Below are 25792 nucleotides of genomic sequence, written 5' to 3'. Positions count from 1 at the left end.
CTTTAAACACTAGATATTTATTTAGTCATTGTTTTTTTAAGATTTAATTTTCCTCTGTAGTTTATATATTATAATAAACACAGAAAAATATCACTTTAATCCAATTTTCATAGATTTCAATAGTTTAAATCATTTAACACAGAATGCAGACAGGACATCAATATAGAAGCATTGGACTTAGCTACACACAAGAGCAGATGGTCTTAACATATTTAGAACATTCCATCCAACAGAAGAATATGCTTTCTTCTTATAGATTCATGGAACTTTTTGTAGAATAGAAATATGTTACACAAGTCAATACTTTAAGAATATTGAAGACTGAGGAGGGGTCAACATGGTGGAAAAGTAGGGGAATCCATACTTCCCATGTCTCTCAAACAAAGAAGGGTTGAAGCCAAAGGACTTTGAACCCCAAGAGTCTGGGAGGAAAAGAGACTGAGTCTACCAGGGAGAAAATGGGACAACCTGATGGGCCATAAGTGGGTGATTGCAAACTGAAGGAGATAAAATGGGCTGTGTAGGCATGGAGGGGAGGGATCCCCTTCTGTGGAGAGACAAAAGGAAGAGAAAAATGGCTGGGGAAGTGTATGACAGTATCTGGACAAGAGAAAAAAACCTCGGAACGGGACGGAGAGGGATCTCACCTCTAACTGCAGGTTAGAGGATCTCTAAATGCAGATCCCATTTGTGGACTGGGGCCAGCTGCCCTGTTCACACACCTGGGGAGGAGTGAAGCCACCTCCGGCTTCGGTGATAGATCAGGGGCACATTCTGCAGCAAGAGAAACTGGTCCCCTCCCCTGAAGTGCTGTAGCACAGGACAAACCAGCCAGGACCACATATTGGGAGGTGCTTCCTCAGTACCAGGGTGCACAGAGTGGGAGTTTAATTCCCAGCCAAGTGCCAGGGCAAAGGAGTGGGTGGAGTGAAACAGACAGCCTCACCTGTGCCTGCGGCACAGTGAGGACAGCTCCAAATGAGTGATTTGGGACACCCAGTCATGGAGAAGAGACTGGAGGGTCACCATTTTTCTCCCCACCACCACCAAGGCGGGCATCAGGGATGGGTCCACAGGGCCCACAGTGGAGACAGCACCAACCTACACCAAACCACGCCCCTTCCCGCCAGGTAACTGTGTATCTACTGGAGCAGGATAGAAGCTGTGGAACTCTCCCTTCCATTTCTTCTTCTTATCTCTTCCCTCTGCTAGGCTGGTTACTCTGGTTGTATGTTTAACAGACATATTTAACACATTCTCTTGATACATGTTCTACACCTCCTTCTTTACATTTCTTTCTCTCTCTCTGGAATAATCAAGTTTTTCTATCTGGGTAACTTTATCTTTGTTTCTTTTTCCCTGATTCCTTCCTTATTTTCCTCTCTCTCTCTGGATTAAGTCTTTTAGTCTCTCTACCTGGTCAATGTTTATTTTTTTTTCTTTTGCCCCACCCCTGTCATTTCTCTCTTTATATGTGCTCTTCCATCAGCACCACCTCCACTCTGTTCTTTACTTGTAGCTGGTATTTCTGGTTTTTGCTTTTGGATTGTTTTTAGTTTTTTGTTATTTGTTTTTCCTTATTTGTTTGTTGTATTTGTTTGTGTGTTTGCATATTTTTGTTTCCTTTTTGTCTTTCTGTTTGTTTTCCTTTCCAGGGCTACTTCAAGGAACAAATCAAAGCACATCTGGTGGGGGGTCCAAAACATCACAACAAGTAGGGAAATAAAATAAACGAAGTCACAACAAGAGAGAGCAAGGAACACGCTCCAAAAAACACCTCCTAAATGGCCAGGTCCTGGACAGTGTATGAACCCCCTTTAACATAGCAGTACTCACAGGTGAAGAGCACATAACAAGCTTTTAAAACTCATAAAGGACTGAAAACTAGCCAAAATGATGAAACAGAAGAATTCTCCTCAGAAGAAATTCCAGAAAGAAGTGACAGCTAAAGAATTGATCAAAACAGATATAAGCAACATAACTGAACACAAATTTAGAATAATAGTCATAACATTAATCACTGGACTTGAAAAGAGCATATAAGACAGCAGAGAATCTATTGCTGCAGAGATCAAGAGACTAAAAAATCATCATGATGAATTAAAAAATGCTATAAATTAGGTGCACAATAAAATGGAGGTGGCCACAGCACAGATTAAAGAGGCAGAGGGGAGAATAGGCAAATTAGAAGATAAAATTATGGAAAAAATTATGGATAAAAAAAATCCAGGACCATGAGGGGAGAATTAGAGAAGTAAGTGATTCAATCAAACAGAACAATATCTGTGTCATAGGAATTCCAGAAGAAGAAGAGAGAGAAAGGGGTGGAAGGTATACTCGAACAAATCATAGCTAAAAACTTCCCTGATCTGGGGAAGGAAATAGGCATTGAAAATCAAGAGGCACAGAGAACTCCCTTCAGATGTAACTTGAATCAATCTTCCACATGAAATATCATAGTGAAACTAGCAAAATACAAGGTTAAAGAGAGAATTCTAAAAGCAACTATGGATGAATAGGCCTTAACATACAAAGGTAGGCATATAAGGGTAGTAGCAGACCTATTTACTGAAATTGACAGGCCAGAAAGGAATAGCAGGAAATCCTCAATGTGATGAACAGGAAAAAATATGCAAACAGGAATCCTTTAACCAGTAAGCATGTTATTCAGAATAGAAGGAGAAATAAAGGTTTTCCCAAACAAAATAAAAACTGAAGGAATTCATCACCACTAAACCAGCCCTACAAGAGATCCTAAGGGGGACTCTGTGAATTAAATCTTGCAGGAACCACAAAGTACCAGAGACATCATTACAAGCATGAAACCTACGGATATCACAATGACTCTAAACCCATATATTTCAATAATAACACTGAATTTAAATGGACTAAATGCTCCAGTCAAAACACATAGGGTATCAGAAGTATAAAAGTCAAGATCCATCTATATGGTGTCTACAAGGGACTCATTTTAGACCCGAGGACACCTTCAGATTGAAATTGAGGGGATGGAAAACTATCTATCATGCTACTGGAAGTCAAAAGAAACTTATATCAGATAAACTATACTTTAAATTAACAAGAGATTAATAAATGTATTATATAATAATTACAGGATCTATCAATGAGGAAGAGCTAAGAATTATAAATGTCTATGCACTGAAATCGGGAGTACCCATATATACAAAACAATTAATCTTCAACACAAGCAATCTTATTGATAAGAATGTGGTAATTGCAGGGGACTTTAATACTCCAATTACAACAAAGAACAGACATTCTAGACAGAGAATCAATAAAGAAACAATGTCCCTGAATGATACACAGGACCAGGTGGACTTGACAGATATATTTAGAACTCTACATCCCAAAGCAGCATAATATACTTTCTTCTCGAGTGCACATGGAACATTCTCCAAGACAAATCACATAATGGGCCACAAAAAAAGCCCTCAATAAATACTAAAGAACTGAGATCATACCATGTACACCTTCAGATCACAATGTTATGAAATTTGAAATCAACCACAAGAAAAAGTCTTGAAAATGTCCAAAAGCATGGAGGTTAAAGAACATCCTACTAAAGAATGAATGGGTCAACCAGACAATTAGAGAAGAAATTTAAAAAATGTATGGAAACAAATGAAAATGATAAACAACAATCCAAACCCTTTGGATGCAGCAAAGGCAATCCTAAGAGGAAAACACATTGCAACCTGGACCTATCTCAAGAAACAAGAAAAATCCCAAATACAAAATCTAACAGCACACTTAAAGGAACTAGAAGCAGAACAGCAAAGACACCCCAGACCCAGCAGAAGAAGAGAAATAACAAAGATCAGAGCAGAAATAAACAATATAGAATCTAAACAGACACACACACACACACACACACACACACACAAAATTAGAACAGATCAATGAAACCAAGAGTTGTGTTTTTGAAAAAATAAACAAAATTGATAAACCTCTAGCCAGGCTTCTCAAAAAGAAAAGAGAGTAGACCCAAGTAGATAAAACCATGATTGCAAATGGATTTATTTCAACCAATCCCTCAGAAATACAAGCAATTATCAGGGAATACTATGAAAAATTATATGCCAACAAAAGGGACAACCTGGAAGAAATGGACAAATTCCTAAACACCCACACACTACCAAAACACAAACAGGAAGAAATAGAAAATTCGAACAAACCAATAACTAGTGAAGAAATCAAATCAGTTTTCAAAAACCTCCCAACAAATGAGTCCTGGATCAGATGGCTTCCCTGGGTAATTCAACCAGACATTTAAAGCAGACTTAATACCTATCATTCTCAAGTTCCAAAAAATAGAAATGGAAGGAAAACTTCTGAACTCATTCTATGAAGCAGCATTACTTTGATTCCCAAACCAGACAGAGACCCAGCAAAAAAAGAGAACTACAGGCCAATATCCCTGATGAATATGAATACAAAAATTCTCAACAAGATACTACCAAACCGAATTCAACAGCATATAAGAAGAATTATTCACCATGATGAAGTGGGATTTATTCCTGGGCTGCAGGGCTCATTCAATATTCACAAATCAATTCACAAATCACAAATAACATGATTCATCACATTAATAAAAGAAAAGATAAGAACCATATGATCCTGACAATCGATACAGAAAAAGCATTGGACAAGATACAACATCCTTTCTTAACAAAAACCTTCAAGAGAGTCGGGATAGAATGAACATACTTAAACATCATAAAAACCATTTATGAAAAGCCCACAGCTAATATCATCCTCAATGGGGAAAAACTGAGAGCTTTCCCTAGGAGATTAGAAACACAACAGGAATGTCCACTCTCACCACTGTTTTTTAACATAGTGTTGGAAGTCCTAGCATCAGCAATCAGACAACAAAATGAAAGAAAAGGCATCAAAATAGGCAAAGATGAAGTCAAACATTCACTTTTTGCAGACAACATGATACTCCATATGGAAAACATGACAGACTCCACCAAAAGTCTGCTAGAACTGGTATGTGAATTCAGCAAAGTCACAGGGTACAAAATCAATGTACAGAAATCAGTAGTATTTTTATACACCAAAAATTAAGCAACAGAAAGAGAAATAAAGAAACCAATCCCATTCTCAATTGCATCAAGAACCATAAAATAACTGGGAATAAACCTAACCAAAGATGTAAAAGATCTGTATGCTGAAAACTATAGAAAGCTTATGAAGGAAATTGAAGAAGACACAAAGAAATGGAAAAAAAAAAACATTCCATGCTCATGGACTGGAAGAATAAATATTGTTAAAATGTCAATACTACCCAAAGCGGTCTACACATTCAATGCAATCCCAATAAAACTTGCACCAGCATTCTTCTCAAAGCTAGAACAAACAATCCTAAAATCTGTATGGAACCACAAAAGACCCAGAATAGACAAAGTAATATTGAAGAAGAAAACCAAAGCATGAGGCATCACAATCCCAGACTTTAGCCTCTACTACAAACTGTAATGATTAAGACACACATGGTATGTGTGGCACAAAAACAGACACATAGACCAATGGAATAGAATAGAGACTCCAGAATTGGAAACACAAAAGTGTCGGAATGGATAAATAAAACAAGACCCATCATTATGCTACATACAAAAGACTCATTTTAGTCCTAAAGACACCTGTAGTTGAAAGTGAGGGGATGAAGAAACATTTGTCATACAAATTGACATCAAAAGAAAGCCAGAGTAGCAATACTTATATCAGACAAACTAGATTTTAAACCAAAGACTGTACAAAAGATGAAGAAGGGCACTATATCATAATAAAGGGATGATCCAACAAGATCTAACAAGTACAAATATTTATTCCCCCAATATGGAGCACTCAAATATATAAAACAATGACAAATATAAAGAAATTAACAGACAATAATACAATACTACTAGGGGACTTAAACAACCCACTTCCATCAATGGACAGGTTACCTAAGCAGAAAGTTAACAAGGAAACAGTGGCTTTGAATGCCACACTGGACCAGATGTACTTAACAGATATATTCAGATATTTCATCCTAAACCAGCATAATACACATTCTTTTCAAATACATACGGGACATTCTCCAGAATATATCACATGCTAAGTCACAAATCAGTCTTCAACAAATACGAAAAGATTGAGATCATGGCATGTATCTTTTCTAATCAAAATGTCATGAAATTTGAAGATAATCACACACCCACACAAAATTGAAAGACCACAAATATATGGACATTGAAGGACATGCTACTAAAGGATGAATGGGTCAACCAGGAAATTAAAGAAGAATTAAACAGTACAAGGAAACAAATGAAAATGAAAACATTAAGTTCCAAAACCTTTGGGATGCAGCAAAAGTGGTCATAAGAGGGAAGTATATGGCAATACAGATCTACCTCAGACAGGAAGAAGCAGTTCAAATAAACAATCTAAACTTACACCTAACAAAGCTAGAAAAAGAGTAATAAATGAAGCTTAAAGCCAGCAGAATAAGGGAAATAAAAAAGATTAGAGCTGAAATATATGATATAGAAACTAAAAACAAACACTAGAACAGATCAATGAAACCAGAATTTGTTTCTTTGAAAAAATTAATTAAATTGATAAATACCTAACTTTTTTTTCCTAAAGTTTTTAAACTTTGGCAGAGTGATAGCTACCTAAGCAACTAAGTAAAGAATCATATTTCTTTCAGTTTGGGCTTTCTCTGGGAGTAATTATGTAAAAGTCAGAATTCTGTGTTCCCATTAATGACAATAATGTCTTAATGAATACATGACACATTATTTTTGTCTCCTATTTCATTGAATTAATGAGAAAATTAGAAGAGATAATGCACAGAAGTTTACCAACATGCATGGTACATATTGAGCATTTAATAAATATCACTAATTATTATTTTCCCACTTTATGGATTAATATAACAAAATAAGAAAATATAACTAAGAGTTGTGTTGTTATTATTCTTGTTTTTAAATTCCCTCCTTCAGTTTGCTTCTCATAAACAAAGCCTTCCACTCATATTCTCAGTAAGCTCATGCCTGTCTTTTAAGACAGTATGTTGTAGTGAAGAAACTACTACATCTGAAGTCAGTCATATTCTGCCACACTCTTAGATCTTGAGAAAGTCATTTAGCATTTCTAAGCTAGTGCCTTGAAATGCAAATAATGATGTCAGATCCTCTTCCTGCTTGAAGGATTATAATAAAAGTTTCAAGAAATAATAGATGAGAAAGTTCTTTCTAAACTCAGTTTTACATATGTTAGTTGCTATATCTCAAGTTCTACCTTGTAAAAGATTATGACTTTGCCAACCTATCTTCTTCTCCATTTCTTTTAAAAGTAGATCAAACTTCACCAAGAAATCCTAGGTGAATTAATCAGAGAAGGTGTGTTGTCTCATTATCCATAACCCTGATTCACTCACCTTTGGTCAACATGAATTTATCTTATGTGAGTCTACATTTTTTTTTTTCATTTTAGCATACGTTTTGCTTTGCACACAGGGAAACAAAAAACAAAAAACAGTCCTTTACAGCCGGTTTAAAATTGCGAAAAAAAAGCATCTAACATTTTCCTTTTCTACATTCGTAAATTCCTCTTTTTCAAATTACCTCCAAAGCATGTGGCATGTATCTTTTTTTTTTTCAGTTTATCTTTTAGAACTTTTTGCAGGTGACTGCCTTTAATAAAATCTGCTTTCAATTTTTCATCTCTAATGGGTCAATGATTAGAAAAAACAAATAAATGAATTTAACATGAAAAAAAAGCTTCTGTTTAGAACTTAATTGATTGTTAATGTTTATTTATTGACAATATATTAACTCCAATACAATATCCAACACTACTCTATTCTTCAAATAACTTGCCCATCTTAAGAACTTCTTTGCATATTAAAATTCCTATTAAGAAACGAGGTGCCCTTAAGTGTGTATGTGTATCCTGAAAAGAGCACATACAATGATAGGCTGACTCTGCAAGACATCTGGGTCAGGGGTGAAGGGTAGGGGATGGTGTTGTTGGGGATTATTTCAAGAAATAATGAACCCGGTCATCCAATTTCTGTTGAAAGAGAAATAACCTAAATTAAGAATAGATAAAAGAAAGTGGACAGTGGCAAATGTCTTGGGTCAATGTTCTAGGGCTAAAGGGAACCATTAAAAGATTGGTGTTGTGGGCTCAGTTTTGCCCCTCCAAAACTCATGCTGAAGTCCTATTCCCCAGTACCTCAGAATGTTACCATATTTGGAGATAAGGTCTCAAAGAGGTGATTAATTAAAATGAGGCCTTTAGGTAGGCCCTAATGCAATATTACTGGTGTCCTTATAAGAAGAGAAATTTTTAACCAGAAACATTCATAGGCATAGTAGTAATAACCATGTGAAGACATAGAAAGGTAAGTCAAGAAGAGAGCCTTAGAAGAAATCAAACCTAACAACACCTTGCTCCTGTCCTTCCATCCTCCAAAACTGTGAGATAAATTTCTGTTGTTTAATCTACCTAATCTGTGTTATTGTATTAAGGTATGTTTACATATGAGGTAGGGCACTCTACCACCCACTGAGAAAGAGACATTAAACAAACAAATACACAGAATGGTTTGGCCAACTAATTAAAGCCAGTCTCCATTATCAGTCAGTCTAATATTTGCATGTGGACCCATGAACAACGTGGCAACCTTGTTAAAGACAGAGGTTAGGCATGGGCCCATCAACATAAGAACTTACACAATAAAGTGTATCCAACTACTACCACTATACAATGTCCAACCTACATTGAGCTCCCACTGTCTTCCACCAGTTTGGTCCTATTCCATGAAAACTTTAACCAGCTGCTTGGTATCAAGATAAATACATTGATATCCTTCCAACCTGGAAGGGGAAGGGATTCTCCCTGACTAGAATCAACACACATTTTAGGTATGGGTTTCTTTCCCTTACCCTTAAGTCTTCAGCCAGTACTACTCTCAAAGAAGTTACCAAGTGTTTGAGCCATGACATAGACCTTGTATGATATTGCATAGGACCAATGGCCACACTTAAAAACAAAAGAGGGTACATCAGTAGACAAGGGAACACGGGATTCTCTGGTTTGATCACATACCTTACTAACCAGAGACTCAATGGGATTACTCTTAATGGTATTTATTTATTTAATAATGTTTATTTATTTTTTCAGGAGAGAGAAACTCTCTCAGGAGAGAGTATGAGCGAGGGAGGGGCAGAGAGAGAGGGAGACACAGAATCCGAAACAAGCTCAAGGCTCTGAGTTGTCAGCACAAAGCCTAACGAGGGGCTTGAACTCACAAACTGCGAGGTAATGACCTGAAGTCAGACACTTAACTGACTGAGAAACCAAGGGGCTCCTTCTCAACAGTATTTAAATACATGCATCTCCTCCATCTTAAAAAAATATGGGGCGCCTGGGTGGCGCAGTCGGTTAAGCGTCCGACTTCAGCCAGGTCACGATCTCGCGGTCCGTGAGTTCGAGCCCGGCGTCAGGCTCTGGGCTGATGGCTCGGAGCCTGGAGCCTGTTTCCGATTCTGTGTCTCCCTCTCTCTCTGCCCCTCCCCCGTTCATGCTCTGTCTCTCTCTGTCCCAAAAATAAATAAACGTTTGGAAAAAAAAAAAATTAAAAAAAAAATATATATATATGTGTGTGTGTACACAAACACATATACATACATACACACACACATCCTTTCTGAGAACCAATAAGGATATATTTATATAAATATACTATAAGGAATTGGGCTAATGTGAAATGTGATTATGGAGAGCAAGTCTCAATATTTGGAGTCAGCAACGTGGAGGTGCAGGAGAGCTGGTGGTATTGTCCCAGTCTAATTCTGAAGACCTGAGAACCACTAGAGTCAAATGTTATAGTTATAGTCTGAAATCTGGCAGGCCTTGGTCTAAAGACCAAAGAAGAGCCCGTTTCAGTTCAAATCTGAAGACAGGAAAAAGAAATTGATGTTTTGACTTGAAGGCAGGAGGAATCCTCTCTCCCTCACTAGAAAGTTAGTCTTTTTGTTCTATTATGACATTCAATTGATTGGATAGGGTCTACACACATTAGGGAGGGAACTCCACTTTGCTCAACCTATGGATTCAAGTGTTAATACTTTCCAGAAACACTCTCCCAAACATACCCAGAATAATGTCTGGCCCAGTCAAGTAGACACATAAAACTAAGCATCATATTTTCTTAATCTTGTATCTTTAATTTTTGCCTTATTTCAACTGTCATGAAACACAACCACATTCCTCAAAAGGGATATCTATACTTATTGTCTTCATTTCCACACCTCACGTTCATTCTTTTTCCCATTGATATCCACATTCATTCTCAATATCCCATTATGCTTTCCTGAACTTTGTCATAATCAGATTCCTTTATTAGGCTCTTACGTGTGAAATTCATCAACAGTTGATCCTGGCTGGGGTGCCTGAGTGGCTCGGGAGGTTAAGCACCCCACTCTTGATTTTGGCTCAGGTCATGATCTCACAGTTCCTGAGAGGAGCACCATATCAAGCATCGGGCTCCGTGCTGACATTACTGAGCCTGCTTGGGATTCTTTGTCTCTCTCTCTCTCTCTCTCTCTCTCTCTCTCTCTCTTTCTCTCTCTCTCTGCCCCTTCCCTGCTCTCTCTCAAAATAAATAAACACATTTTAAAAAAAAGATCCCGACCTTCTTTAATTCCTACCCTATAATCTCTTCCTAGGCAATTCTTGACTTCAATATACCACCTATACACAAACAACTTCCAAATTTACAACCTTTCTTCCCTTGTGTTTCTCAAAGTTATGACAATATTCATAGTTCTAAAATTGAATCCAGGAACTACATCTACTTACCACATCAACTCCTCCAACAGTAACAATAACCACATTTCCTTGGGTTCTCAATCTCAGGGAATGATTCTATTGTGAAAGCCACAGATTTTAAGGCCATCTCTGATATCACATTCTTCCCCACCCATAATATCAATTTTTTACCATATCATGCTTATTTTATCCCTATGTACGTTTCAGATCTTTAACTTCTCCATTTCCATGACCACACTTGTTTAAATGAGAATATTTTCTGCATTTGCTATTGAATTGATCTCCTTGTATTGCATTCTTGGCTCATATTAAAATGTTTTTCATGCTGCAGCCAGAATGACAGTTCAATTGTTCAATGACAGTTCAATTGTGTGTGCACAATTATGTGCTATTCGCCATGCTAGTTCTTGGAAATACAAATGTGAACAAAATAAACACCTGCCCTTCACAGATCCAGTGAGAGAGCAAGACTGATAAACAACCAATTTCAGTGTTGTATGATAGGTACTATAATTGAGGTCAACCTAGTGCTATGGAATCACAAGGAGAACACCCAGCCCATTTTTCAGCATTCTGGAGAAGGCTTTCAAGAGGGACATGACTTCTAAGCTGAAGAAAACAGAAGAACTGAATCAGGAGTGGATGGTCATAGTCACTGTCATGGAGATGTATTCAGTTATGTAGTTAGGGATCTTGTTTCCTGCATTATGGAACTCAGACATGTTTACCAGGTTGTTGTGAAAACAGTCCATTGAATGAATTCCAATGTCAATACTATTTTACATACTTATACACGTATTAAATATCATAGTTTATAAAAACAAACTTCCAAATATATTAGACCATGTAAGCTTCAACCTGGTTTTACTGATGTCAAGACAATTTTTCTTTCAGACAGCCTATAGCACACAGGAGGTTAAAGAGTAAGTAAATGTCAGAATCTAGAATAGCACAGTCCAATCCACTTTTTCTATAAATAAGATATAAAATTCTGTCATTTGTAAATGGACTTCATTAGTCTAGTACTATTAAGAAGACTTCTCAAATATGTAATTAATGTTAGACATTCTTGACTTTTCAAGGATATTGGAAACCTTAACTTTTAACTTAAGTGTTGATTATATTGTAGTGAACTATTTATGACACAGTTTTTAATGATACCAGGTGGATCATCCTAATTCCAGATTAACTACATCCCACTGACACAATTTCTTCCCCACCCTGCCACCACCTGTCTGGTACCAAACTCATTCAGCTGTGGAAAATGACAGCTGGTTCTTTGGGGGAGGAGGGAGTGTTGGGAACAGGAGTCAGGTGAAAATGACTCATTAGCAATGGAATGGAAAAATTGTGCAGACTTCCCTGTGGACATTTTGGATGAAGCATAGGTCTTTTTTCCAAGGCTTCTCTCTGATTGCTCAATTGGGAGTTAATTGCAAAACAAAATAAAACAAAAAAAGAATGTATTTAATTCTCCAAAGTTCTTGAGATTACTATGATGCAATTCTATCGTATCTAACCAATGTATTTATATTCTCTCAACACAAGTTGGAGTTTCCATTTTGACATGAATCACAACAAAGTGCCAAAGGAAAAACCCTCTGATGTTTTAGCTTCCTGAGCATGCCCAGGGCATTACATTAGAAAGAATCCTGGAATCAGGAGTAAGCATACTGAATTATACACAAAATCACATAGTTCTCTTACTTCTATGGACATCAGAATGTACATGAAGAAAACAAATTTAATGGATATGGTGATTGAATTTGCTTAATTATAAATTTTTCTGTCCATTTCCTGTTTCCTTTAATTTGATTTACTTACAGTTATTAATAGATTACTCATTTCTCTTAAATCTCTTATATTTGTGGATTTTTATACTGTTTAAAGATTTTACATTGGATGTGTGGAATATTTGAAATATCAATAAAGACAAAGTGCTATACTCAGAAAAGTACAGAGATAGCTTTGTTATGGCGAAGTTAAAAATACAGTCATTTTACAAAAACTTTTCAGATCTATATTCTCATACACTCTGCATATGCTATTAGTATCAAAACATTTATAGGAAATTGTATTATAGTAATTTAATTGTTGTAAAATGTCTCTTAAATGCTCTTCCAATTATGGCAAGTTAATTATATTTCATTAAATAATTATTTGAATTTCTCAGGCCAAAATGGTAGGAACACTAAAATGATAAGAAAGGAACTTAATTTATGAAGAAAGAGCTATCAGTGCATATTGGCACCCTGATAGTAAATAGTAGTGTATGTCTTTTTGGACCTTGGTTCTCAAGGGTATGTCCAAATGTTAGTGATGCACTGATGTGCCAAGAATAACCCTAAAAACACTAAGACAGACTGGTACAATTCCAAATATAAACTTTTCTAAGAACACATCTCATCTTTTATCATTTGAACTCTTTTCTCACATATGTGCACTTGTCTTCTGACCTTTTTCATTTCCTGACAGTCTGAAGCTCTGCCATTAGTAACAGCCACTACAAGTCACAGTGTTACTTCCGTCACTGTTAGTTATGGATACCATCCAACTTCAAGATAACTAGAATTTTTGGTCTTTAGTCTTTTTTGGCTTCCTCAGTTTGGGGTCAAGAGGGCTGCCTGTAGCAAATTACCAAGCATAGAATTGGTTGTTGAAATATTTCATTTCACAAAACCATGAACTCCCAGACCAACCTTGTTACTGCCATTTGTCACACGTTTACCACACGTGTCTGCTATCTTGAAAAAGTCATACCTCCCCTAAGTCCAATGTCATAGAACAAAACTGCTTTTCAGAAACCACACCAAAAATCTTCACAAAGGATATAGCAGGCTGAAGTCAGTTTTTACAGACTTTATTCTCTTAGGGTGCTGACAATCTGTGAGAGCAACTAAAGCTGAAAAAGGTCTTTCCTGCCTTTCTACCACTGGTGCTGCAGCTGTTAGCACTTCTGGTGTCAAGGTACAAATGTCATGAAGGTACTGTCAGTAAAGTAACAGCCATGAAAAACAGCCTGACAGTCTGGCTCACTGCCAGAGTCCCTAATTGTCTAGTTATACACTGCTAGGAGGTGGACTTCTGTTATCACTGTTCCCTCCAATTGCTCTTAATTGAAGCAGGGGGATTTGCTTCACATCAATGAAATTAAAGGATTTTTTTTACTCTGTTTAAGAGAGTAATTTCAAAACTGAAGACTAACTGAGGTGCTTAGAACATCATGCTTAAGCCTTCTGTAATTCATATACATGTGTGTCATGGGAGGAAATGACTTGAATTAAAACCGTTCCATAATTCCTCACCCCATAGTTTTCCATGGAGAAGAGTACATTTGAAAATTTAAAATAGAGGAGAGATGTAAAACATTTGAATGCCTAGTTTGATAACTATATGTTTTCTAATTACAGAAAATTGCCCAAGTATAGGAAAATGACTGACGTTAATAGATAATTCTAGAACTTAGTACAAAAATGTATAAAGAATTTTAATATATCATGTCTTGTCTAAACTCTGTGACTTAATTTTGGTACAATACATAGTAACAAAGGGGCGTAGGAAGATGTCTTTCTTTAGGGAGTCATACTGTTGACTAGGGATTTGAGTATTGACAAACTGTGTGGCATCATCAATTACTTTCTGATTTGCAATTATCACCAGCTTTAATCTTGTATATGGCAATTTAATAACCTATTTGTCAGTGTCTACAGGATGCCCTTGGCCTTGGAGAAAAGCTTGTAGACACATTTCTGGGGACATCTGTCACCAGAACACATAATCAGAAAATAGGAATAGCCCCTCTAGAAAAAAATGGCATATGCTTCCTTTTACTATCCAATTAAAAAGACAAATATCACAGACATTACTTTCCCAAGTTCACATTTCATATTTATATACACATGTCCCTACATTCCCACAAGGTACACAAATTCATTTACTTCTGTACCATTTGTACCATTTGTACCATTCTATGAAAACTGCTTTGCTAAAGTTATAGCAGCCTGATAATTAAACTATGAACTAAACTATGAATTAAACTATGAACAAATTACTGGCTTACAGTAGATAATCAGTACACATGCTTCACTGTCTAATTACCAACATCAGTAGCCCATTTCTAGGTTTTATCTTCCAAAACTCTAAGGGTCTAATCAATATACCCATATAGACATGTTGCAGGTCCCTCAACCTTATTATTTTCGTGTCACCACATAACTTCAATTTTTCAATATTACCCATTTTCCTATGGCTTTTTCATCCATGTAGTTACTTGGGGGAAAAACAACAAACAAAATAAAACAAAATATAAAGTACTATTTTCCTTGATAGATATTTAATTTTTTTTTACATTGATTTATTTTTGAGAGACTAGAGAGACAGAGCATGAGTAGGGGAGGGGCAGAGAGCGAGGGAGACACAGAATCTGAAGCAGGCTCCAGGCTCTGAGCTGTCAGCACAGAGCCTGATGTGGGGCTTGACCCACAAACTGTGAAATCATGACCTGAGCTGAAGTCGGACGCTTAACCGACTGAGCCACCCTGGTGCCCCTCCTTGACATATATTTTTACCCCAACTTTTCCAACTAATATTTCACTATATTCTACAATTATAACTCAGAAAATGTGCCAAATCTGGATCCATCTTCAATACTGAAGTTCAGCCTGGGGTTTCTTTCATTAGGCAATAGCAGTGGCCTCCTAACACTTTTTCCTGTCCCTCTTCCTTGCTCTACTTCAATTTGTTCTGTCCTTTAAACTATAACCTGTTTGCTTCTTTACAGACCTACAGCACCACACTTATGAACAGAGGCTTTTTTAAGGCTTCCCTTTGCCAAAAATTAGTGTTCAGAAACCTTTTGCTGAGGCTGATTATACTCTTTTCTTTCCAACTCCATTATCTGACAGTCTCTATATATCCAGTGGAATAGTCACTAGACCAAATGCTTTTGTTAGAGTAGGCAGGTAGTTAGGTTCTAACAGGATACCTGGAGGTCAGCATTGAAGAAGTTACAGCCAGCTGTGGAAGGTCAGAAACTTATCCTAACCATACTCCACAAGAAACTGGATCAAACCAGACAGGCTCAAAATGGCACATGCCATGACAGGAAACCCCTGGCTATATCAAGAAAGAAAAAGTGAGAAACTCTGCTTCCTTCCCCAAGTAATGAATATTCCAACCCTAGTTAACAACAATCTATAAAAGATAGAAATCCAGCCCCTGGGGCACACAGCATATGCTCCTACTTCCTGCATGCTCTCTTGCTCTCTTTCTCATTCCTTTACCTGCTCTTATATCTCCAGAGTATGCTTTTCACTTTAATAAACTTTCCTGCTTGTTAGTCATTCATTGTGCTACGTGTCTGTCCTTGAATTCCTTCTTGTGACAAGTCCAAGAATCTTCAGCGAGTCCTTCAGTTCTGGCTGGGTTGAGGCCTCAGGGCTTGAGGACTTCCCAGTTCATCCAGCAGCATCTTTTTGGTGACCAGGAAAGAACAAGGTAACAGCAGGTTGCACAACCCTCTTCACTGGTGAGTCTCCAACTCTTGCCTCCCCTGGCTGGGGAGTTGCTTAGTCACTTTTCCTTTTTTTTTTTTTTTTTTTAACTCTTTCTTTCTGATCTGTCCAGAAACAGGACAGTCTGGTAGCATTTATGAGAGACTGATTTTCAGCTCTGAAGAATAAAGAGACACTTGTTCCTTCCCACTGAAAGGTGTTCTTAGGTGAGTAAGGGCCCTGGGGAAATATCTGAAGTCATTCCTCTAGATATGTAGCAGTTGTATAGGGAACTCCTTCTCAAGGTAATTAATTTCCAGCTCACCCAGGGACACACATATAAGGATTAATCATCTAGTGCTCCGAGCCCCCCTGGATGTTTTTAACATCCAGTGGGTGAAACTGAGACACATTAAAGAGTGCTTCACTCATGGAAGTAACACTCACAAGCACCACACCGAGATCCACTACACTAATCCCTAGGTGACAGTCCATTATTCCCACTCTGTCTCTATCTCATCAGAAATATTTCTGTGGATCTTTCCCTTAAGTGTTAGTGTCTTGTGCTATTTATCTCATCTTTTCTGACCAACTATGTTTATCTGCTCTCTCTGACAACTGCGGAAGTGGGACAGCTCAAGGCTAATATTGGGCAAATTGAATGCTTTGGAGTTCACTTTCAAAAGTGAGAGTGGCAGAGGCTTGCCCTTATGCTGTGCAGTGTCCAGAAGTTCTATTCCACGTCTCTTGGGTATGAGATGCTGTGATCCCCCACCATCACCATGCTTCCTCTCATACCTACTTCCACATTCTCCTGTGCTGGTGGTGGGGCAAAGAAACCAGCAAGGTGTTCTGCCACCTATCCCAGAGATCCTGTAACTAACAAGTTATAAGGCATTTTACTTCCTACCAAGGGATCCTGCCCAATGAGATTTTTCCCTGTGGGTTTGCCTCAGTTCACCACTTAATTGAATGCCATTCACCCCAAGCAATTCAGGGATTCAGAGAATTGGAAAATAGAGGTTGATTCTACCTGCACTAGTGGCAAATTAGAAGAGATCAAAAGATTTCTGTGGGTCTGACAAGAAATATTTTAGACCATCAAAGGGACCCCTATCCCTGGCTGCCATTATTTGTCACTAACTGTTGAGAGGCCTACCAGAATGAGGGGAATGAAATATTCAGAGATCTTGGAGTCAAGATGATGTCCTCTCCCAAGGAATGCACTCTACGACCTCAGAGTTACTTATGGGACATCATTTTTATCATTCTTGTTGAGGGGTTTCAGGAAAGCTGACACTCCTAGAACTGCAGTGCTGAGATGAGGTACAGGCCCTGGGACACCAGGTCATCACAGGGCATGCTAGCCACTGTGATGTGATGAATGGACAGCAGGCTGGGGATGGGGATGCCCCCAGTCCACTCACCATCAAAACTCTCCAAGAGAATTCCTAATTAAGGCCCTACTGATATCCTAGGACAAAATCAGCTCCCCTTGGTATAACAGGACTCTGGGCTTCATTGGGGTTATCAAATGAAGATCTTCTATTGGGGTTCTCAGTAGAGGGTTGGAGTACCCTCTTGAAAATGATGGGAGCCCAGGTTATTTGCTCCTTTTTATAGGAGTCAACTCTCTCCCAAAGACAATGAAAAATTCCACCTATGCCTCCAAAGATTTTCCCTTAAGGTGTACCTTGAGACACTAGGATCAGCTCCCATTAAAAGGCCTAAAAAAAAGAAAACAAAAATTGCTTTTTGGCCAGATTAAATGCCATCCTAGTGCAGGGGAGACTTCTGTCTCTTAAGGAAACTCCTGTTGATTGAAAGAAAGGATGAGCGGGTGTTCCCTGTTCGGGAGGTGCACTAGGCCAAAGAGGTCTGCAGGTGAGGGATGCCCATCTGAACCTGGAATGATAATTTGAGGGAGTCCCTTTCTATCCAAGGCAATTGTCTAGGGGTTCAGCAGGGATGTCTCTAGCTCAGGTTACTGTCACTGTCTATCTTTCCTTTAAGTGGATACCCAATCCTAGATCCCATCTGACACTCCCTTGAGGTACATCTTGAGAAATTAGGACCAGTTTGACCCTGATGACTCCTATGCTTAACTTTCCAAGTGTACTTCTTTTGTAACACTTCCCAAATGTGCTTCTATTGGCATGAATATAAACTAGAGGATGGGAATATCTGAAAAAAACAAATAGTAGTCTGAACTATAACACCATATTACAACTTGATCTCTTCTGTATAATGGGCCAAAATTTCATATGGTTAGGCCTTTATGGCCCTGTACCAAAACCCTGATCTGTCCATACTCCTTAGGAAGCTGAGGATTCCCTTCTCTTCACCTTCTTCCCCTCTTTCCATCAATAGGCCCTTCTACTTCTGTTATTCTGCCCCCTTATCTGTGTTTTGACAAGTTCTCTATGTGCCTTCCCTTTGTCTCTCTTATAAACTGATTGCTGCCAAGATCCTATAAATAACCTCCTTCTATTTTTCCTGAGTCACTCGTCTCCTCTTTGTTTGCTTCTTCTTTTCTGTGTCAGATTGAAATATATCTTGAGAGGAATGGACAAATGTTGCCTGACTCTTATTGTTTGTGGGGTTTTCTCCTTCATTAGTTTCCTGGGTTATGATAATTGGAGCCAATTGTCTTGTTAGTCACCTTGGGATGGGGACTTTAAGGAATATTCCAAGCAGCTGCTGAAACTCGTTTTGTTTCAGGAAGGTGCCCTGTCTTCTCTGGCCCAACATGAATTGCCTATTTTCATTTTTTTTTTTATTTTTATTTTTTTTTTATTTTTTTTTTAGTTTTTTTTTTTTTTTTTTTTTTCAACGTTTATTTACTTTTGGGACAGAGAGAGACAGAGCATGAACGGGGGAGGGGCAGAGAGAGAGAGGGAGACACAGAATCGGAAACAGGCTCCAGGCTCTGAGCCATCAGCCCAGAGCCCGACGCCGGGCTCGAACTCACGGACTGCGAGATCGTGACCTGGCTGAAGTCGGACGCTTAACCGACTGCGCCACCCAGGCGCCCCATCATTTTTTTTTTTTAAAGGTATCTGTACATGTGTCTAAGATGATGAGCTTTAGGACCAGGAGTCCTTTTCCTCTGCCCTCTGTGCTTTTATTCCACTCCCGCCTTGCTGTTTCCAGCTCCCTCTCCTCCTGTCTGGGCACCAGCATGCTCATGGCTCATGCATAATGGGCTCCTATACCATCTTCAGTGCCTCTGGCACCATTGTCCCCTGTTCCTCCTACACTTGCTACCAAGGAGGAAAACAAAACAAAACACCCCAAGCTGATGGGTTGCCTCCTTATGAGGTTCAAACTGAAGCACCAAATCAGCATTAAGGGGCCCAAGAGTTGCCTTGGACTTAAACCACCCACTTCAGATTTCCACATAGGAGCTCAAGTAAAATTGGCCATAGGGAACAAATTACTTTCTACTGAAGACAGTATAGCATATTTGGTATTAATGCTAATTTAAGTCTGTTGACTTAATTAAAATAGACATGTATTTAGAGTTATCAGCATTAAAATAAAACTTTTATTCTACCAAGTTTTACTAAAGATTGAATAAGCTCATGTTATCTCTGTTGCAATTTGTCAACAAAAAGATGACTTAAAATGATAGATAATTTTGTCTGTCTTGTAACATTTTATGGGTAATTGATAAGAACAAGCAGATTGAGTAAATACAAAGATTTATAGCTTTCAAAATCTTCAGTAATCTGTAACTTTAAAGCTTTGCTAAGTTGGGGCACCTGGGTGGCTCAGTCGGTTAAACATCTAACTTTGGCCCTGGTCATGATCCTGGCGTTTGTGAGTTTGAGCCTCACATCTGGATCTCTGCTATCAGCACAGAACCTCCTTAGGATCCTCTGTCCCCTTCTCTCTGCCCATCCTCTCCCCACCCCCACCCAAAATAAGTAAACATTAAAAAAAGGATTAAGTTTTGCTAAGTTAAATGACAAATTGGATTGATTTCACTAGATATCTAAGTCTTTTATTAAAAAAAATGAAAGTATTGATTACTGAATAAAAGTTTGTCTGCTTTTGGCTTATTATTGCAAAGAAACTGAGGATACTTGGGTTTATTAACAAATATTCCTTATGCTTTATTGAAAGATTGTACTATTGAAAAATATTTGGCTTTTGAATTTATGAAATGTATTCATAAACTACAGTTCTAAAAAATTCTGGTGTAACAAACAGTTCACAATTGGTTACTACTTAATTTTCACTGGAGACTGAGGTTTCTAAGAATTAAAATTCTGGTAAATGTAATCAACACTGATAGAAATAAGGGAAGTAGCTCTATATGTAGGAAAAGTCAGATGCATTTTTGATTAAAAAAAGGTATAAGGAATGGAAATACATTCAGGGGAAAAATCTAAATTAAAAAGAAAATTGTAGAAAGTTAATTAAGAAAAACTTTAGAAAATAATTTTTTGTGTGGTCAGAACTAAGATTGTAATGAATGGATTTTAAAAGTATACTGGTATAAAAATGAGATTCAGCTTTTCTCTCTATTACAAAGATGAAGTTTTCTTGGATGTTCTCCTGATCTCAGTAAGAAATTGCAAACAAAGTGTTTTTTTTTTTCTGCCCAGAAAACGAAAGTTTCTATGTTTTGTCTTTATCAGGTCTTTAATTACTTAAGAAAACTGAAGTTTCTCAATATTATATGAGCTAAGTTTTGTTAACAATTGTATAATTTTCTATAGAATCCCTTAATGCCACCTTGGTTAAATATAAATATTAAATTTATAATTATCTTTATTCCTATTTAGTCCTGTGCTTTAAAACTTTCTGAAGTTTTTAGACAAATTTCCCAGGATTTGAATTCTAAATGAAATCTTTTCTACTAATTAGGCTTGTTCATTTGGTATGTTAAGTTATTTGGAAAGCGTTGTCAAACAAATGATAATACATCTCCTTAGGTTGTATTGGAAGGGTAAATGCTATAACTATTCTAGAAATTATATGAAATTCCTAAAGTTTTAATATATTCTGGTATAAGGTCATCACTTGACATTTTAATTATTAAAAGGTTATGTCATAGAAATATCTAGATTTCCTTGTCAACTGCATTACAATGGACTCTCATCAGATCTTTAACCATGTCTATTTCTGAGGTTTTTATTTTTTTTATCATCTATAGTTATTGTTCTTATCCTCTTGTAAAATGTGTTTCATCTTCAAGGAGATTCATGAAAAGGAATTTCTAACAAATACAGGTTTCTGATATCTCTAAGATCATAAAACTCAACTGGGTAGTAATTTCTGGAACTAAGGGGAAAGCTGCATTCACACAGAACAGGAATTAATAACATAGCACTGAATGAATTGAAGAAGATGATTATTGCTTTTTATGACTCTTGTTTGAAACATTGTTGGTTCTCTAATGTTTGCTCTTCCAGATTGAGGAATTTTTTTCTTAAGATATTTATGACTTACAGAAATATGATAAGCTATCCCTTTGTGAACAAATTCAAACATTTAGCTTTGCTCCCTACCCGAACCCTCTGAGATTCAGAATATTCTGGGTGAATATTCTTTATTTCATATCAATATAATTATTTGCATAAGGTCAATGCAGATCTGTTATCTTTGTAATAGGATATTACTGGAAATTGATTATATTACCAAGTCTTTGACTGGAATGTCATATTTGAGAGAGACAAGCACAGACTCAGATATGACCAGACAGCTATAAGGAACTAAGGTTGACTTTGTGGAGCCCATTGGAAATGTTGGCCTGATACTGCTTACAGAGTTCCCAGCAGCCTTTTCAGATGAGTGAAGACTGTCACTTCCTGGCAGGTGCACGAACCTCATGATATTTTGGGGACCTCAGGAAGAGGAATTCACCCAAGTCTATATGTGTCACAGGCAAGTCTGATGACAACATTTGGCTTGGCTCTGGCTTTAAGAAGCTATTAAAACTTCAATCTGGAGATTCTTTATGAAAAGTTCTAGCAAACCAGATTTTTAAAACTTATATGACCAATCACTATTCTTGCTGAGTTTATGTAAATAATTGGGCCAGGTTTGTTAAAACTGGACTTGTTTTACAATGCATTAGTCTTAATTTGTCTCTCTTTAATGGAAATGAGGGTGATTTCAGAAAGAGAAAATGTTTCACTAACATTCCTAGTATCTTTGTGCATACTAGATTTTAATACTATTTACTATAAACTAGACTAGACTCTAAATTTCTCAGGTTTCCTCAAATATCTGGCTATATCTCTCCAACTTTCCAATCTTATTCCATTCTCTTGACTTAAGGTCATTAAAAACGAAAGTGCTTTTTTTTTCCCCTGAAGCCCTGAAAACTGAAGTTGGACAAATTGAAGTCAACTTCAAAGAAATTGCCATAAAACTCACATATAGACCATCTTTGTACCTGTTGCCGTATGGGACATTCAAAAGGATCACCCAGAGGGGTGCCTGGGTGACTCAGTCAGTTAAGCATCCGACTTCAGCTCAGGTCATGATCTTGCAGTTCCTGAGTTTGAGCCCTGCATCGGGCTCTGTGCTGACAGCTCAGAGCCTAGAGCCTGCTTCAGATTCTGTGTCTCCCTCTCTCTCTGTCCCTCGCCTGCTCACTCTCTCTCTCTCTCTCTCTCTCTCTCAAAAATAAAAATACATTTTTTAAAAAAGATCACCAAAGACATTGGAATTACAAGCCAGAAAAACCCATCTAACTACCGCTGCCTGCCCCCACTCCATCTGAGGATGCTTTGAGACTGAGATTTAGAAATCTCACTGACAGCACTTGAGACTCAGACACTGGGTTTATAATTTGCTCCAACCATTAACCTATGTTTTTCTTTTGTCTCCATAGTTCCTGTTAGTAATTACCTGATTTCTTGCTAAACAAAACAAAGTCTATATGACAGTTAACACCAACTGCTACACCTGTATTAACTTCTCCTGTGAAGCAAGAATACATATAAATAAGTCTGCAAGTCACTTTGCTACAAAAGGCCCTTCACTACATTCTTATAAAAATATGAGCACATCATGCTATGTATGGATCAATTCATCTGGAGAGGTTTAAGAAAGCCTTCAGGTCATTGTGACAGTAACTAACTGGACAAAGGTTCCCCATAAACCCACCCTACCTTCTCCTCCTGGTGGGACTCCTTGTTCTACTGGTTTCCAGACCTTTCATGGTTATATCCTCTTTTTGGACCCTTAATAGAATACTCCTTATTCTGATGATTGGACTTTGTATCCTAAAGTTACTAACAGAATTTATTTCCTCTTGCTTCAGCCAGATAAATCTTCAGATGGTGGTCCAAAGCAACTCTGAAACAAATGACCATCAACACACACCAGACTGAGCCACAACTTCCTTTTACTCCCCATTGTCCATCCAGACTCTCTAAAACTTAGATAGCAAGGACTCCTTGCAAGGGCTTCAGGCAGGATCAACATCCCATATTAGCATGAAGTAGTTACTGAAGATGGAGCATCACCCACTTACCCTTAAAAGATTTTAAGGACCCAGAGTCCTTAGGTGGGTGTGTGGGGGGGTGATACTAGAGTCAGCCATTAGTTAGGTTCTAACAGGATGCCTGGCGGTCAGCTATTGGGAAGGTCAGAGGCCTGTCCTGGCAGCACTCTAAGGAGGCTGGATCAAACCAGACAGGCCCAAGATGGAGGATGCCCTGATAGGATACCCCTGACCAAATCAGGAAGAAAAAGCAAGAAACCCTGCTTCTAGCCCCAAGTAATAAAGTCCCTGCCCCCTAGTTAACAACTGTCAAAAGTAGTGCTCTCTCTCTCTCTCTATAGCCCTCATATCTTGAGAGTGTACTTTTCACTTTAATAAACTTTCCTGCTTGTGTTACTCATCCACGGTGCTACATGTCTGTCCTTGAATTCCTTCTCGTGACAAGGCCAAGAACCTTCAGCGACTCCTTTGGATCTTTCTGGATTGAGGCCACAGGGCCTACGGATTCCCCAGTTCATCAGGCAACACTTTCATTCTTCCGTGATGTTAAGTGTTCTCTTCATTCTGCCTGGAATAAACATCAATATCGTCCCCACCCTTTATTACCTCATTACTCAGGGTGTGGTCTTCAGAACAGCAACACAAGCACTGCCAAGGAGATTGTTAGAAATGCAGAATTTCAGGCCCACCCCATGTCACTGAATCAGAGTCCCCAATTTTATAAAATCCTAACCTTTATTATACATGACAAATATTATCATTTCCATAAAGCCACTCTTTTTTTTTTTATATTTTCCCAAAGTATTCTTTCACATTGACTGTGGTGCACATTCCTAAAACATTATGGATGTAATTAAATTTGGACACCTCCACCCTTCTTGTCTTTCTCTAATTTCTCCTTTTTTCATTCTCTTCCCTCTTTTCTTTTTCTACTCTCCTTCACTTCCTGCTGTCAATTAATAGCAGCAATATTAATGGATATTGTGTTAACATATTCTTTTGGCTGTGTTGCCAATCCATGACTCAGTTTACTTCCACCTTGAATTTTCTTCCAATCTTGCTCCACTGAAGGCTGACTTTTCTTTTTTTCTTTTTTCTTGGCCCAGAAATTACTCTTTCTTGCTGTTTGATGATGAAAGTGAAGCTAGTATTTACAAGCAGAGTCACCACTGAACCACTGAACACAGCTATTTGCAATAAGATACCGTAAATATATACTATATACCATGCTTAGTCTGATCATATCCATCTTTATGGAATGAGTGAAAGAGCAATTCAGATTTCTTCATGTGGGTAAAATAATAGTATATACTCTTGCTATCAAACTGTATAGTTGCTAGATTTTTTAAAAGCAACTGGATTGTTGTGGCAGGGCACCTGGCTGACTCAGTTAGTGGAGCATGTGACTTTTGATCTTGGGGTTATGAGTTCAATCCCCATATTGGGTGTAGAAATCAGTTTAAAATTAAAAAAAAAAAGAAAAAAGAGCAACTGAATTGCTAAAATATTTCAATTGCTTAAAATATTATATAAAGCATATATGTGCACCCATTCCACTTGGACTAGTAACAGTTTCATTAATTAAATAAATGAATGATTATTCAGAAAAATTACGTGACATGAATTTTCATATATGTAATGTTACTGATCAACTATACACACTTTCAAAACTAGCATCACTCAATGTGTTGAATATATGTTCACTACCTGGATCTTGCAATTTGCTTATACATGGTCAAATGGCTTTAACATATCACCTAATTCTTACCCCTTTTTGGCTAAAATGGGTTCATACCTACATTCTGATTTATGGACCCAAATACTACCAGCAAGACAATCCACCACTCTTTTTTACATTGAGCCCAAAATATGATTATCCCAGAATATCTTTTTATGGACAAATTCCTTATTAAGTCATTAAAGTCCAAGTCATGACTAAGGCTAAAGTAATAGAAAATTATGGCACATTTTTGGGGTGCCTGGG

General features: G+C 37.6%; 1 protein-coding gene across 3 annotated transcripts in view; it reads right to left on the bottom strand.

Moving 5' to 3' along the window:
- Positions 1–25792, bottom strand: part of CNTN5 (contactin 5) — a 1391028-nt gene that overhangs the window by 1066379 nt on the left and 298857 nt on the right. The window lies entirely within an intron of this gene.

The sequence above is a fragment of the Puma concolor genome, chromosome D1 (assembly GCF_028749965.1).
Source record: "Puma concolor isolate L17-30 chromosome D1, mPumCon1.1.hap2, whole genome shotgun sequence".
In the NCBI taxonomy this organism is placed as follows: Eukaryota; Metazoa; Chordata; class Mammalia; order Carnivora; family Felidae; genus Puma; species Puma concolor.
The sequence above is the reverse complement of the archived record's forward strand: the minus strand, read 5'-3'. Positions and strand labels throughout refer to the sequence as shown.